This window comes from Anabrus simplex, chromosome 8, assembly GCF_040414725.1.
Source record: "Anabrus simplex isolate iqAnaSimp1 chromosome 8, ASM4041472v1, whole genome shotgun sequence".
NCBI lineage: Eukaryota > Metazoa > Arthropoda > Insecta > Orthoptera > Tettigoniidae > Anabrus > Anabrus simplex.
In genome coordinates, this window is record NC_090272.1 from 57,384,661 (window position 1) to 57,401,504 (window position 16,844).

The 16,844-nt window shown below is 39.2% G+C and overlaps 1 long non-coding RNA gene across 2 annotated transcripts in view; it reads left to right on the forward strand.

Moving 5' to 3' along the window:
• Positions 1-4,022: 4,022 nt before the first annotated feature.
• Positions 4,023-16,844, forward strand: part of LOC136879122 (uncharacterized) — a 106,575-nt gene continuing 93,753 nt past the window's right edge. For both annotated transcript variants that reach the window (XR_010860896.2, XR_010860897.2), the window contains exon 1: positions 4,023-4,182. This is a non-coding gene — a long non-coding RNA (uncharacterized lncRNA). The remainder of the gene's footprint in view (positions 4,183-16,844) is intronic.

Genomic DNA, 16,844 nt, shown 5'->3' on the forward strand with positions numbered 1-16,844 from the left:
CGGCCTGGAACGCACCTAGCCCGTCTACTGCGGACACATACAAATGATCCAGACAGACAAAAAACTAATAATAATGTTATTTGCTTTACGTCCCACTAACTACTTTTTAAGGTCTTCGGAGACGCCGAGGTGCTGGAATTTAGTCCCGCAGGAGTTCTTTTACGTGCCAGTAAATCTACCGACACGGGGCTGTCGTATATGAGCACCTTCAAGTACCACCGGACTGAGCCAGGATCGAACCTGCCAAGTTGGGGTTAGAAGGCCAGCTCCTTAACCGTCTGAGCCACTCAGCCCGGCAGAGAAAAAACTAGGAAAATGACTCACATGTTTCATTTCAGAGTTGATGGTGAAAGATTTAGATTTTGTAGAGACTGCTTCATGCGGACACTTGATGTGCCGCAGATGTTCGTTTCTGTTGTTATCGCAAATCAAAGTGTTAGTGTGTCCGATGCAATCCTGCCAGGTAGGAGGGAGTGACACCCACCAGCTTACAAACTCAATGACAGTAAATTACAAGAATGTAAGCAGCACAACTCATCTTTCCCAGCGTACGAATCGCACTACACGAGGCGGAGAAAAGCAGTCGTCTGTATGTACCCCCACCTAAATTTGCAAATAATGTTCAAGTTGTAATGTGAGAACACATGCGACCTGGTATCCCGTCCAATATACGGAAAAGAGTTCCATAAAATTAACATATCTTTTAAGAAACCAAAGTAGACACATGCCACAAATGTGATGTTTTATTTTACACACACGCGCACAAAAGACTTGAGGAAGACCAAGAAGGGAAGTTAAAACTGGAAGAAGAACTTGCACTTCATCATACAGAAGCAGATGTGGCTTATTTACCAAAGGACGAAGACAAACAGCTGTGCGAAGAAGACTTTACAGCCCGGTGCTACTCGTTCGATATGCAATAGTGTTTACCAACACCACTTTTTCAGACATCGGCTTCTTTTTACAAAGAATGATTGTGGAACTTTAATCTCACTATGCACGAAACAAGCAAGAACGATGTAACATGCTACTTGTGGAATGAGACTGAAGGAGGACGTGGGGAAAATCAGGTCGCAACCTGCATTTACAAACAATTGATAAGCCTTCCCTCAGAGGTTAAGTAGGTTACCATGTATTCGGACAAATCAGGAGTGGGGGCAAAATAAGAACTCCCATTTTCCGCTATGTTCTTCTGTGCACTGAACGATTACAAAAACTAGGAATTGATAGATGATAAATTCATGGTTAGCCGCCATAGTCATTTAGATTGTGATGTTGACCACGAGCTCATAGAGAAGCAGAAGAAGAGACTGCAGTTTCCTATCTATTATCCCGACGACTGGAGCCACCTGATGCTTTGTGTGGGAAGGGAAAAGAAGTTTCAAGTCATCGAAATTTCCCACAAGGACTTTCTGGATTTTGAAGGCCTGTACAGAAAATCATTTATGCACTGCAAAAGATTACTGATGGTAATCGTTTCAATTGGGTTGGGGTGTAATGTACTTCAAAACTACAATGAAAAACGAGGACTCGTTTATAACCTTGGTCCTCAAAAGTAAAGGATGCATAGAAGAACTGCTTAGACCAAGTAGGTGCTAGTCCGGCCCCGCGGTGTAGGGAGCAACGCGTCCGCCTGTCACCCGGCGGCCCCGGGTTCGATTCCCGGCCGGGTCAGGGGTCCTTAATTGTAAATGATTAATATCCCTGGCCTGGAGACTGGATATTTGTGTCGTTCTTAACGTTCCTTTCCTCAACCTCTACAATTCCGCAATTAAAATTACCCGCAGGTTCATATCATATGGTGCAAGATCTCTAGAGGTCGACGCCACGAACAAACATCATTTAAAAAAAAGGTAGGTGGTACAACAGCAAACTCACTGTTTCTAAGGAGAAGAGAAAGGACATTTTAGACTTGCTTCCTCTTATTCCAAGTGCTTTCCATCAGTTCTATAAAGATATACAAACATCCAGTATTGCAGACATTTATCCAGATGGGAAGGAAACGAGGATGAAGACTGAACTAGAAACGAACATTAGGCAGTAATTCAGTGATAGCTGAAGAAGGAAAGCCAGTATATAGATCGAAGTCACCGAATGCCCCTGGACTATTACTGACAGCATTTTATTAGCATAATTTTAATGCTTTTAATTTTGTGACAATTTTATATTTCTTGTTTGAAATTAGTGCAATTTCATTATGTTTACATATAAAATGTTAGGTACTTTTAGCTATTCTGAACTGAAAACATGAATGGTCCAAACAGTATAATTGTAAAACCGTAAGTAGTAAAACTAGTATAAGTCAACAATTTCCTAAATTGTTTCATTGAATTAAATTTTCATTCATTTTACAGCATTTAGACTAAGAACCTAACATTTTAAAATACTTACATGCTTTGTAGAAAGTATAGTACTTGAATAAAGAAAAATGCTTCTACTGACAAGTTACATTTTTTGACTAGTACAGTTTTGCCCGAGCATGCTAGATGTATAAAAAGCCGTATCGTCTGCAAATAACAAAAGTAAGTAACACTATGTCAGATAAGAAACAGCCCAAGGATTTGGAAGAGTCCATTACACGTCGTAAACACTTTTCCGATAACGACAGTTCAGTTGAATGCGAAAGTTGCAATTCTTAGTCTCACTGGAAATGCTGTATGACCAAAGGTGAGTTTGGTCAGTTAATTAGAGACAAATGGAAACTCACCTGGTTATGTGACATATGCAAGCCCAAGATAAAAATAATAGACGCCATTGAAAATACAATCCTACAACTAACTCAGAAAATGGACATTATATTAGAGCATGTGGTGAAGAATGATTCTAATATTCAGGAACTAATTAGACGCACGATCCGAGAGGGACTGGAAAATTTCTCGCTATAACCAAACTCAACTGTAATGGAAGACTCAAAAATCAAACGCCGATTTGGTGCCAAATGATCGTCTTAAACGACCCGAATGTTTGAGAAACACTAAAACGCCCTTGTACAACAAAAATAATTGTTCGTATCAATTCAGACAACTCGAACCAATCAACACGTCTCATACCGACTTTGGCGTGATAAATCCGAAAAAATTCCAAGAACCTCATGAACCTGATAATGATGCAATGGAAAACTCTAATCAACTCTGGACCGTGGCCCAATTCAGAAGGAAAAAAAAACACCGCACACAGGCAATAATTTGAATAAAGTGAGGTGAGGACAGTTTACAAGCAGCTGAAAAAAACTGCGTAGTTATACGTAGGAAAACTAAACAATAATATCACTACAGAAAAAATCAAGTCGTCCCTTATCAAAAATGGCTTTGAGGAACAAATAGCGTGTGAAGAATTAAAGACGCTTGGCGAAAAGAAAGCCTTCAAAATTAGTGTCCCATTCACTTACTTGGAAGAAACATCGGACCCACAATTCGGGCCTAAAGGAATACTAGTGAGACGTTTTCGTTTCTCATGGAGAAGAAATGATAGGGCATTCCTGGAGTAAAACCATGGCTGTCAAGATAATATTATGGAATGCAGAAGGCCTGAAAAATGCACTTTCACTGACACCACACGAATCGATAAATCAAGCAGATGCACTGGTAATTGCAGATACCTCCTATTTCAACCAATAGGCATTCCAGACTTCAATGGAATTCATGCTCTCGCAAAACCAACTGAAGACAGACCAGAAGGGAGAGTTTCATGCAGTGTTGCCAACTTAGCGGATTTTCGGCTAAATTTGGCGGAATTAGAAGACTGTCGGCGGAGAAATATACCATTTAGCGGGCAGCGGATTTTTTGGCGGAATTCTAGATTTATTATAGCGGAATTTAGCGTTTTATCCATTTTACGTTTTTAAAAAATTTGTACTCCAGTCTGTCTCCGAGCTACTCCGTATTTCTTCTCAGGAGCTAGCAGTCACATGAGGAAAACATGTTATTTGATTTGATGTTATGAGATCATGGTATCATAAATTTGTAATGCGTGTGGAAAGGGTGCTTATCTCTTAGTTGACGAATGACGACAGATAATGAAACTGTGAGAGAGTAGCATTTATATTTTTGCTATGAAGGAAGACCGTTTAATGAACTGGACTGTTCTGTGTGTGGCCCTTGATGTAGGGGATTCACGTAGTCTGTACCCGCCAGTAAAACGCTCGTAGGTAGGGGGTTAATCCCAGTGAAACTCACAGATCAGGTGAGTGCAGACATTTACTTTTTATTATTATTATTATTATTATTATTATTATTATTATTATTATTATTATTATTATTATTATTATTATTATATAATTCGCTGGGGCTATCAAGGACCACGTTAAGTCTTCTTGCACTTGACACTGAACTTGGCCTTCTTTAGAGCCCAAATTTCCCTCATTCTTTGTGAGTGGGCCTGCTTACGGTCCCCTGTCCAAGGGGCACCGTGTCTTCTCTTCGGTTGCTCGTCTCGGTTTAGCCCGTTCGTCAATATTTTCTTGCGGAAGCGATCTCTATTAAGGGCATCTTCTGCTGAGATATGTAGCATTTTCAGGTCTTCTTTGGTATTTCTAAACCAGGGAATTGTGGTTTTGGGATTTGAATCAAAAAGGTGAAAGATCTCTTTAGTTATTATTATTATTATTATTATTATTATTATTATTATTATTATTATTATTATTATTATTATTATTATTATTATTATTATTATTATTATTATTATTATTATTATTATTATTATTATTTCCTAGTTCGTGAACCATGGGCAACGGCTGAGTGGCCTAGTAAGTGGTCCTGAGAGTCGGGATACCAGTTGCTATGGAATGGGAGTTGGCATCTCGGACATATTCTGAGTCGTGGCCCTCCTTGTGCTCTGGCGGCTAGGACTATACAATTCACCGTGGCCCATAACCCGTTAGAGGAGAGATCCTCACTTGAACTATGGCCAAGTAGGGTAACATCCTGCTTCTTGAATTTACCGAGCTCAGAACATTTTAAGCAAGCCTCGGACCTATGGGAGTAATGGAATCCCACTCCCGTTTGACAGGCGAGGGACTCCTTGGAAACAACTTGGCGAACGAAATGGAATTCGATGGGGAGCTATCAATATTAATGGGGCTTATGGAAGAAAGAACGTAGAACTGGCTGAGTCAGTAAGGAGGATGCATCTGGATGTGCTAGGAGTAAGTGGTATTCGGGTAAGGGGAGATAATGAGGAAGAGATAGGAGATTATAAAGTGCTCTTGACGGGTCTTAGAAAGGGAAGGGCAGAGTCTGGAGTAGGGCTCTTTATCAGGAATACCATTGCATGCAACATAGTTTCTGTTAGGCACGTAAATGAGCGAATGATGTGGGTAGATTTGTCAGTTGGAGGAATTAGGACAAGAATTGTGTCCGTGCATTCACCATGTGAGGGTGCAGATGAGGATGAAGTTGACAAGTTTTATGAAGCATTGAGTGACATCGTGGTCAGGGTCAACAGCAAGGATAGAATAGTGCTAATGGGCGATTTCAATGCGAGTGTTGGGAATAGAACTCAAGGATACGAAAGGGTGATTGGTAAATATGGGGAAGATATGGAAGCTAATGGGAATGGGAAGCGTTTGCTGGCCTTCTGTGCTAGTATGTATTTAGCTGTTACGAATACATTCTTCAAGCATAAGGCTATTCACCGATACACATGGAGGCTAGGGGTACCAGATCCATAATAGACTATATCTTAACAGACTTTGAATTCAGGAAATCTGTTAGGAATGTACGAGTTTTTCGCGGATTTTTCGATGATAGAGACCACTACCTGATCTGTAGTGAACTAAGTATCTCTAGGCCTAGGGTAGAGAAAGTGAAATCTGTCTGTAAACGAATAAGGGTAGAAAATCTCCAGGACGAGGAAATTAGACAGAAGTACAAGGATATGATTAGTGAGAAGTTTCGAACAGTAGACTCAGTAGGCTCAGGATATAGAAAGTGAATGGGTGGCATACAGGGATGCTGTAGCAGAAACAGCAAGGGAATGCCTAGGAACAGCTGTGTGTAAAGATGGGAAAAGGCGAACATCTTGGTGAAATGATGAAGTGAGAACAGCCTGTAAACGTAAAAAGAAGGCTTATCAGAAATGGCTCCAAACAAGGACCGAGGCAGACAGGGATTTGTACGTAGATGAAAGAAATAGAGCGAAACAAATAGTTGTGGAATCCAAAAAGAAGTAATGGGAAGATTTTGGTAATAACCTGGAAAGGCTAGGTCAAGCAGCAGGGAAACCTTTCTGGACAGTAGTAAAGAATCTTAGGAAGGGAGGGAAAAAGGAAATGAACAGTGTTTTGAGTAATTCAGGTGAACTCATAATAGATCCCAGGGAATCACTGGAGAGGTGGAGGGAATATTTTGAACATCTTCTCAATGTAAAAGGAAATCATCATGGTGGTGTTGCAAACAGCCAAGCTCATGGGGAGGAGGAAAATGATGTTGGTGAAATTATGCTTGAAGAAGTGGAAAGGATAGTAAATAAACTCCATTGTCATAAGGCAGCAGGAATAGATGAAAATTTGACCTGAAATGGTGAAGTATAGTGAGAAGGCAGGGATGAAATGGCTTCATAGAGTAGTAAAATTAGCGTGGTGTGTTGGTAAGGTACCTTCAGATTGGACAAAAGCAGTAATTGCACTTATCAATAAGCAAGGGAACAGGAAGGATTGCAACAACTATCGAGGTATCTCATTGATTAGTATACCAGGCAAAGTATTCACTGGCATCTTGGAAGGGAGGGTGTGATCAGTCGTTGAGAGGAAGTTGGATGAAAACCAGTGTGGTTTCAGACCACAGAGAGGCTGTCAGGATGAGATTTTCAGTATGCGCCAGGTAATTGAAAAATTCTACGAGAGGAATAGGCAGTTGTGTTTATGTTTCGTAGATCTAGAGAAAGCATATGATAGGGTACCGAGGGAAAAGATGTTCACTATACTGGGGGGCTATGGAATTAAAGGTAGATTATTAAAATCAATCAAAGGCATTTATGTTGACAATTGGGCTTCAGTGAGAATTGATGGTAGAATGAGTTCTTGGTTCAGGGTACTTACAGGAGTTAGACAAGGCTGTAATCTTTCACCTTTGCTGTTCGTAGTTTTCATAGATCATCTGCTGAAAGGTATAAAATGGCAGGGAGGGATTCAGTTAGGTGGAAATGTAGTAAGCAGTTTGGCCTATGCTGACGATTTGGTCTTAATGGCAGATTGTGCCGAAAGCCTGCAGTCTAATATCTTGGAACTTGAAAATAGGTGCAATGAGTATGGTATGAAAATTAGCCTCTCGAAGACTAAATTGATGTCAGTAGGTAAGAAATTCTACAGAATTGAATGTCAGATTGGTGATACAAAGCTAGAACAGGTCGATAATTTCAAGTATTTAGGTTGTGTGTTCTCCCAGGATGGTAATATAGTACGTGAGATTGAATCAAGGCGTAGTAAAGCTAATGCAGTGAACTCGCAGTTGCGATCAGCAGTATTCTGTAAGAAGGAAGTCAGCTCCCAGGCGAAACTATCTTTACATCGGTCTGTTTTCAGACCAACTTTGATTTACGGGAGCGAAAGCTGGGTGGACTCAGGATATCTTATTCATAAGTTAGAAGTAACAGACATGAAAGTAGCAAGAATGATTGCTGGTACAAACAGGTGGTAACAATGGCAGGAGGTTACTCGGAATGAGGAGATAAAGGCTAATTTAGGAATGAACTCGATGGATGAAGCTGTACGCATAAACGGGCTTCGGTGGTGGGGTCATGTGGGGCGAATGGAGGAGGATAGGTTACCTAGGAGAATAATGGACTCTGCTATGGAGGGTAAGAGAAGTAGAAGGAGACCAAGACGACGATGGTTAGACTCGGTTTCTAACGATTTAAAGATAAGAGGTATAGAACTAAATGAGGCCACAACACTAGTTGTAAATCGAGGATTGTGGCGACGTTTAGTAAATTCTTGGAGGCTTGCAGACTGAACGCTGAAAGGCTTAACAGTCTATAATGATAATGTATTATTAATATTATTATTATTATCATTATTATTATTATTATTATTATTATTAATTTTATTATTATTATTATTATTATTGTTGCTCATTATTTGAGATCGGGTTTCTTGGCGGAATTTTAGGGGATTTTAGTAGTATTTAGCGGATCTTGAAAATATAATTTGGCAACACTGGTTTCATGCTTTCTGAAACCTAAGATTGGTCAATTAAAATAAATATACAAACAGGACAATATGGTAATTGTAAACACAACTGACATAAACATAATTGGCGTATATATCAGTCCTGAAAGTTCGTCAGGGGACGTCATAGAGAAACTCTCTACTGCTATCTTAAACACAAACAATAACATCAACATTATCATAGCAGGTGATCTAACCTGTCGTGTTGATAAACTGCTTGGAAAATCCGATCTTGTGCTCGAAATGTTAACAGAAGTAGGCTATAATCTAATAAATAAAAGAGAAGGCCTACATTGAGTACAATGGATCAAGCACTATTGATCTCGTTTCCTTTAAAGGGGATAGAATCGTCATAAAAAATCAAGGAGGACTGTGGACCACACGTGATTCTCCTATAAGAAAAATATATACCAATCGTAATAGATATTATTCTCCATTGCCCACAACATACCTCAACATCGAGCATTAACAAGGTAAATTATTCCAGAAGAATAGATACAAGAACTGTCAATCACGACGTACCGGTACCGGTATAGTACGCGAACTTCTTCTTGAGCCCTAGTTCCCATTCAGCACTATGGAGTTCAGGGCTCAAGAAAAGGTTCGCGTACTATAATTATCAAGGCAGAACAGCTTGCAACTGAAGGACATATAGATGAAGCACTAGAAATTGTAACTGACCAACTACATAAGGCCTCACTACCAAACATAAAACGAATAGCTCAACCTTGGTTCGACGAAGAGTGTTATCTCAAACGAAAGAAAACCCTAGAACAGCTACACAATGCCCGTACTGTTGGCTCAGACAATTATTTCCATCTTTATGCACAAGGCAGAAGGAAGTACAAACTACTCCTACATTCCAAGAGAGATAAATATTTGGAAGCCGACGCAAAGAAACTAGCTACGGCGGCAAAACATGACCCATTTATAGTCCTTAGTAAAAATATCGTTTCAAGGTCTCAAGAAATCCCTATGGATAAATGGAAAGAACATTTCAAAGACGTTTTGAATGTGGAAAATAAAACTCAGGCGTTCCTTGCAATCAACACGACTTCAGACGGAAATATAATCCAGGTTACACTTGATGAAGTCAGAGTAACTATGAATCAGTCGAAAGTCAAGAAAGCTCCTGGCCCAGATGGTATTCATACAGAATAACTCAAAGAACTCAAGAAATGTTACTGCCTTACTGGACGAACTTATTCAATGCCTGCCTAAGATCTGGAACTATACCTGAGGAATGGAGGAGATCATCAGTGAAAATCCTATACAAGAGTAAAGGACAGACAAATGATCCCAATTCTTATAGAGGCCTTGCATTGAAAAACAACATCCTCAAAATATTTATGAAGATTCTTACAAAGAAATTACAGGATTATGTAATAGTTCCGGAATGCCAATTTGGATTTATGGCCGGAGGAAGCACTCTTCACGTTGTAAAATTTCTGTCACAGGATGTAGAAGATGCATTAAGATTACCCAAAGGAAAGTACTATGCAGATTTCGTGGATTTCACGAAGGCCTTCGAATCAGTAAATCGAGAAAATCTCCTAACGAAGAACAAAAACATGATCAGTGAAGCTCATCCCCTTATTAAGTTGCTAAATAACATCTTGATGGTGGACTACATAGAGACTGAAGATGGAGTCGGTCAGACAAAAGAATGGAGTACTGCATGGTGACCTGATGAGCCCTTTACTATTCAACACTACCACTGCTGACATTACGAATATAGTAAAATCTTCACCCGACAGGACAGTTATCCTCTACGCAGATGACATAGTACTAGGGTCATCAAACAAAGACAGCTTACAAGCCACCTTATTAGAGTTAGAAAAGCGGGTTAACGAAATTCAGGCCACGATCAATCTTTAGAAGACGGCCCAAATGACCTTTAGAAAAGGAAGGAGACCTTCAACAGAAGACACTCTTACTCTATTTAACAACGATCTAATAACAGTTAACAAATTTAAGTATTTAGGAATAACTCTTCAAACCACAGCACTGTAATTTACTTACTAAACAGAAGAAAGAACTGCGGCAGCGATAAGGGCCATCTACAAAATAAAAATCTCGCAGCACTATCTTTATCTACGGCAATAATGTTATTCCACACAGTAATATCACCTGTCTTGACTTACGGATTGGAATTAATTTGGGATCATCTCAAACTCAGAGATCTCGAAAGGATAGAGAAAGTAAAAGCACGCTTTCATAAATGTACTTTACGAGTTGGAAAATCGGCGTTATCGCGTCTATTATATGAATTGGCCAAAGAAATATTTACATTGAGGGAAGAAAAGAACAAGGAAATCTCGTCCCCGACTTTTATACCTCAGATGCCATGTTGGTGAGAAAGTGGACCAAAGAAGATCAAGATCAAAGACACATCATAACACGTCTCTCCATTCATATTTTTCACCACAAGATGTGCACTGTGAAGTTTTTTCATAATCCAGATGACAATTGTGCATACGTTTTATGTGACAAACAGTGTGACAAGCATCACATCACGACTTGCAACAAGAGAATCATGTCGATAAATGAATATTGAAAAATCCTAATGCCATTCGGGTGCCCCTTTCTAATAATAATTATATCAGGATCACACCAGAGAGCTCGTCAATTAGGCTACTGCGTCTTGACTACAATGTTCGGCAATAATTATATTCACAAGACGCCCGTTGCCAACCTACGAACTTCATTATAAATCATGGTCTAGAAACTTATCCTATTTTTGGCTAACAAATTTCCTGTTATTTCAAGAAAGCATGAAATAGAAAATATAGTTTCTAGGTTTTGAAATTATATTTGAGTGCAGTGTAGAAAATTAACGAGTGTATATATATGCTAAGCTATTTAAATGGCTCGAAAGCAGAAGAAGGTGTATAGAGCATCGCAGGAAGAGAAAGCTATAGTTATTGGTCAATCAGGTAAAACACTATGGTAATATTATTTCTCTAATATTTCATTAATTAATTTATCGTTAGTAGGGTAGTTCATTTTTATGATATCGTGATGTTAAAAATATGATTACGCAGTACTTCACATTCAAAGCCGAGCACGGCGATGTACACTTCACGCTTAAGGTAGGGTGACTAAGAATTTCAGGCACAGGAAACAGGATCTGTCAGAGGAGAGATGGCGTGGAACGACATTAGGAAACGAATAAGTATGAGTGGTGTTCTTAAAAGTAGAAAAGATCAAAATATCAGGATGAAGTTGGAATTCAAGAGGACAAGTTGGGACAAATATTCGTTTATATAGGAAGAGGGATTAGGGATTGGAATAATTTACCAACCGAGATGTTCGGTAAATTTTCAAATTCTTTGCAATTATTTAAAAAAAAAGCTAGGTAAACAACGGATAAGGAAACTGTCACCTGGGTGACTGACATAAATTCAGATCAGTGGTGTTTGATTGAAGTGATTGATTGACCTATTCCTCCAGGAGATCAAGGGAAATGCTGATTTAGGCTCCTTCTATTTGCGATATCATTATTCATAAACCAGTACGGTAAACAAGATTAGAACAAGGCAAATTTACAAATAGGCCTACAGTTGTTATAAAAGGAATAATGTACCGGTAGTCCTAATTATTAACAATGTGGAGTAATGTATTCCAAACTGTTAATAACAAGAAATAATGTAATCTCGTTATGAGTGTAAAGCTGTACATATTTGTTATGCCTGTTCATATTCATATTCATTCCGTGATACCGATATTGCCGGCCCCGTGGTGTAGGGGTAGCGTGGCTGCATCTTACCCGGATGCCCGGTTTTGATTCCCGGCCTGGTTGGGGATTCTTACCTGGACCTGAGAGCTTGTTCGAGGCCCACTCAGCCTACGTGATTACAATTGAGGAGCTATCTGACGGTGAGATAAAACCAGATGAGCTCTGTAGAGAAACCGAAGTAATAGATGGCATTAGTGATCACAAAACTGTTTCTGTCGTAGTTAAAAATAAATGTGATAGAAAGGAAGGTTTTAAATGTAGGACTATTAGGCAGTACCATATGGCTGATAAAGAAGGCATGAGGCAGTTTAAAAAAGTCATTATGATTGGTGGAAAACTCTAAATAAGATTGTAAACAGACTCTGGGACGGGTTTAAAGCAATTGTTGAGGAATGTGAAAACAGGTTTGTACCTTTAAAGGTGGTAAGAAATGGTATAGACCCACCTTATTATAACAGAGAAATAAAGAGACTAAGAAGGAGGTACAGACTGGAAAGAAATAGAGTTAGAAATGGCTGTGGAAGTAAGGAGAAATTGAAGGAACTTACTAGGAAATTGAATCTAGCAAAGAAGGCAGCTAAGGATAACATAATGGCAAGCATAATTGGCAGTCATACAAATTTTAGTGAAAAAATGGAAGAGTATGTATAGGTACATTTTAAGGCAGAAACAGGTTCCAAGAAGGACATTCCAGGAATAATTAATGAACAAGGGGAGTGTGTAAGTGAGGATCTTCAAAAGGCAGAAGTATTCAGTCAGCAGTATGTAAAGATTGTTGGTTACAAGGATAATGTCCAGATAGAGGAATGTGACTAAGGCTAAAGATGTATTAAAATTTACATATGATAACAATGATATTTAAAATAAGATACAAAAGTTAAAAACTAGAAAAGCGGCTGGAATTCATAAGATTTCTGGGGATATACTAAAGACAATGGGTTGGGATATAGTACCATATCTGAAGTACTTATTTGATTATTGTGTGGTTGAAGGAGCTATACCAAATGAATGGAGAGTTGCTATAGTAGCCACTGTATATAAAAGAAAGGGTGATAGACATAAAGCTGAAAATTACAGGCCAGTAAGTTTGACATGCATTGTATGTAATCTTTGGGAAGGCATTCTTTCTGATTACATTAGACATGTTTGCGAAATTAATAACTGGTTCGATAGAAGACAATTCGGTTTTAGGAAATGTTATTACACTGAAGCTCAACTTGTAAGATTCCAGCAAAATATAGCAGATATTTTAGATTCTGGAGTCAAATGGACTGTATCGCGATTGACCTGTCTAAAGCATTTGATAGGGTAGATCATGGGAGACTACTGGCAAAAATGAGTGCAATTGGACTAGACAAAAGAGTGACTAAATGGGTTGCTATATTTCTACAAAATGGATCTCAGAGAATTAGAGTAGGCGAAACTTTATCTGACCCTGTAGTAATTACGGGGGGAATCCCTCAAGGCAGTATTTTTGGACCTTTATATTTTCTTATCTATATAAATGATATGAGTAAAGGAGTGGAATCAGAGGTAAGGCTTTTTGCGGATATTGTTATTCCCTACAGGGTAATAAATAAGTTACAAGATTGTGAGCAACTGCAAAATGACCTGGGCAGTGTTGTGAGATGGACAGTAGGCAACGGTATGATGATAAATGGGGTTAAAAATCAGGTTGTGAGTTTCACAAATAGGAAAAGCCCTGTGAGTTTAATTACTGCATTGATGGGGTGAAGGTTCCTTTTAGGGATCATTGTAAGTATCTGGGTGTTAATATAAGGAAAGATCTTAATTGGGGTAATCACACAAATGGGATTGTAAATAAAGGATAGGGATCTCTGCACATGGTTATGAGGGTGCTTAGGGGTTGTAGTAAGGATGTAAAGGAGCGGGCTTATAAGTCTCTGGTAAGACCCCAACTAGAGTATGGTTTTAGTGTATGCGACCCTCACCAGGATTACCTGATACAAGAACTGGAAAAAAATTCCAAGAAAAGCAGTTCGATTTGTTCTGGTTGATTTCCCACAAAAGAGTAGCGTGACAAAAATGTTGCAAAGTTTGGGCTGGAAGAACTGGGAGAAAGGAGACGAGCTGCTCGACTGAGAGGTGTGTTCCGAGCTGTCAGCGGAGAAATGGCGTGGAAAGACATTAGTAGATGATTAAGTTTGAGTGGCGTCTTTAAAAGTAGGAAAGATCACAATATGAAGATAAAGTCGGAATACAAGAGGACAAATTGGGGCAAATATTGATTTAAAGGAAGGGGAGTTAGGGATTGGAATAACGTACCAAGGGAGACGTTAATTATATTTCCAATGTCATTGAAATCATTAAAGAAAATGTTAGGAAAACAACAGATAGGGAATCTGCCACCTGGGTGACTGGCCTAAATGCAGATCAGGATTGATTGATTGATTGATTGATTGATTGATTGATTGATTGATTGATTGATTGATTGATTGATTGATTGATTGATTGATTGATTGATTGATTGATTGATTGATACGGCGGCCTCGGTATATAAAGCCGAGATGAACTAACAATGCAACGGATTTTAAGGTCACAAAAACGTTTTTCGAAAATGTAGACGTTCTTTATGTATTTCGTCCTCCTGGATTCGAAAATGATACTGAAAACATCGTATGACCCTCAGTTTTTTGCAAAAATAGCGTACATTTGTAATTAATGGTAATGCAATTTAATGATATAATAATATTCTGATTGGTATTCAGAGCTTCATATGGTGTTTTGGTGTTTTCTTATAATATAATATATAATATAATAACATATATATAATATGCAAATCTGTGGCCCCGAGGTTGGAATTGGTTCCAGGGGACAAAAAATATCAAGTGTGGTCCTCTAGTGGAAAGAGACAGAGAATACTCTTGCCATCTCTGCACCTCATACTGGACATAATGAAGCAGTTCGTCAAAGCATTATCTAGGTGTGGCAACGGTTTGCAATATCTATGTAACAAGTTCCCCAACCTGTCAGACGCTAGGTTGAAGGAGGGCATGTTCACTGGTCCCGATATTCGGAAAGTACTCCTATAGTCTAAATACTTAGTAAATGTCCTTCTGGGTGACCGGCGGGGCGTGGTCTTGTAGGTAGTGTGGGAGGTCTGATTAGCGCTCTCTCTCTCTCTTTTCCCGGTTAGCTATCTCTTAACTCGCTTGTTGACTCGTTGTGTTCAGCTAATGCGTACAGTGATTAGCACGATGTGTAGACGAAGACAGGGCAGCGAGACTAGTGGAAGATGAGGCAGCCCCTTTCGATTGTCCCTCCCCGCATGCGCGGGCGATTCCCGCGCAGGACGTTTACAAAGTATTTGGACTGTAGATGAAAATTTCCTTCATTCAATGAATGCCGTGGAGCGAGAAGCCTGTACTGCCTTTAAGTGTGTGGTTCAAAACTTCCTGGCAAAGAATAAGCCCAGAGTATGTCGAGACAGTGGAGATCATGCTGACGAAGTTGAAAATGCTGGGATGCTTAATGAGTTTAAGTTCATCTTTTACATTCTCACCTTTGACTTTTTTCCTCAAAATCTGGGTGCTCTAAGTGAGGAACAGGGTGAAAGGTTCCATCAGAATATAAAGCACATGGAACGATGATACCAGGGAACTTGGGATGTTCGCATGATGGGCGACTACTGCTGGATGCTTCACTGTGAGCACACGGAAATGCCCCATAAGAGGAAAAGCCATGACAACTAAGAAAGCCCGGAATGAATTACTTTAGTGCATGTTTTCTACCATATTCTCTGTATGCACCTGTTCAAAGTATGCATATTTCAATATGTTTTTGGTTTAAACTTGTATTCTAGTTTAGAATATTTCGTGTGCCATATATATGTACTACTTCAATATGTGATATAATTTTTAGCAAAGTATACATTTTGTGCCAAAGCTGTGTGATAACGATATTCTCACTGTCATTTTCGAATTCAGGAGGCAGAAATACATAAAGTACACATACTTTTGTGAAAAAAGTATTTTTCACTGTTGCACTGTGCAATCTGCAGGCCCTCGAACTGAGCAGCGGTCGCTTGGTTGACCATGGCCCTTCGGGGAAATTGCGCCATGGTGTTGGTGGTGGTGGTGGTGGTGAATACCAGTATTACAGAACACAATTCAGCATTATTATTCTTCAACAATCAGCGAGCCAATTATTTATAAATCTGAGTTGTCCGAGAATGAAGTCGTAGAATTTTGGACATTTGCAATTCGGATTACACTTTGTGATCAACATAAAACTTATTTCAGAAATAAGAACACATTTGCCTTCAGTTTTCAACATAGTCACGATCGCTCTCCCAGATTACATTTTTAGGCTACTCTCTTCTGTGTTGTGGCTTGCAAATCGGTGAATGGAAACGAACAGGAAATGTTTCATAATCCACCTTTGCAATAGAAAACAGGAACCCCCAAAGCCAACGAACTTGCTGTTGGTTACTTAAGCTCTCCGCGAGGTGAAAGCATCCCCATTTCTCCGTTGGACTTCGACAGAGTTGTACGTGACGCAGTACGGTCGCCACGAGGAGTGTTTTTCTTTTGTGTGAACAGTGAAATTTTGAATAATTAATACCGCGATTTCGGTCTAGTGACGTATCTCCATGTACATACAATTAAGGGGATAAGATGGATTTATTAATAAAAATAAGATGATCCATGACAAAAATATCAAAAAATAATTCAAATTTGGTCTCAAAACGGCCCCAAACAAATGTGATACGCACATCGCAAAGAAAATGATATGGAGATACAAATCTATATAAATAGGGATATATTCCAATTTGGGCAACGACCAAAGACAAATCACAAACCGTTAAAATATGTACACGGAGATATGTCACTGAGTTTGCGAGTTCATAGGTGTATGTAAGAGCGTCTGTTAAGTACTGATGTCAAGTGATCTATTGACCGCGATAAATACCGTCCAAGC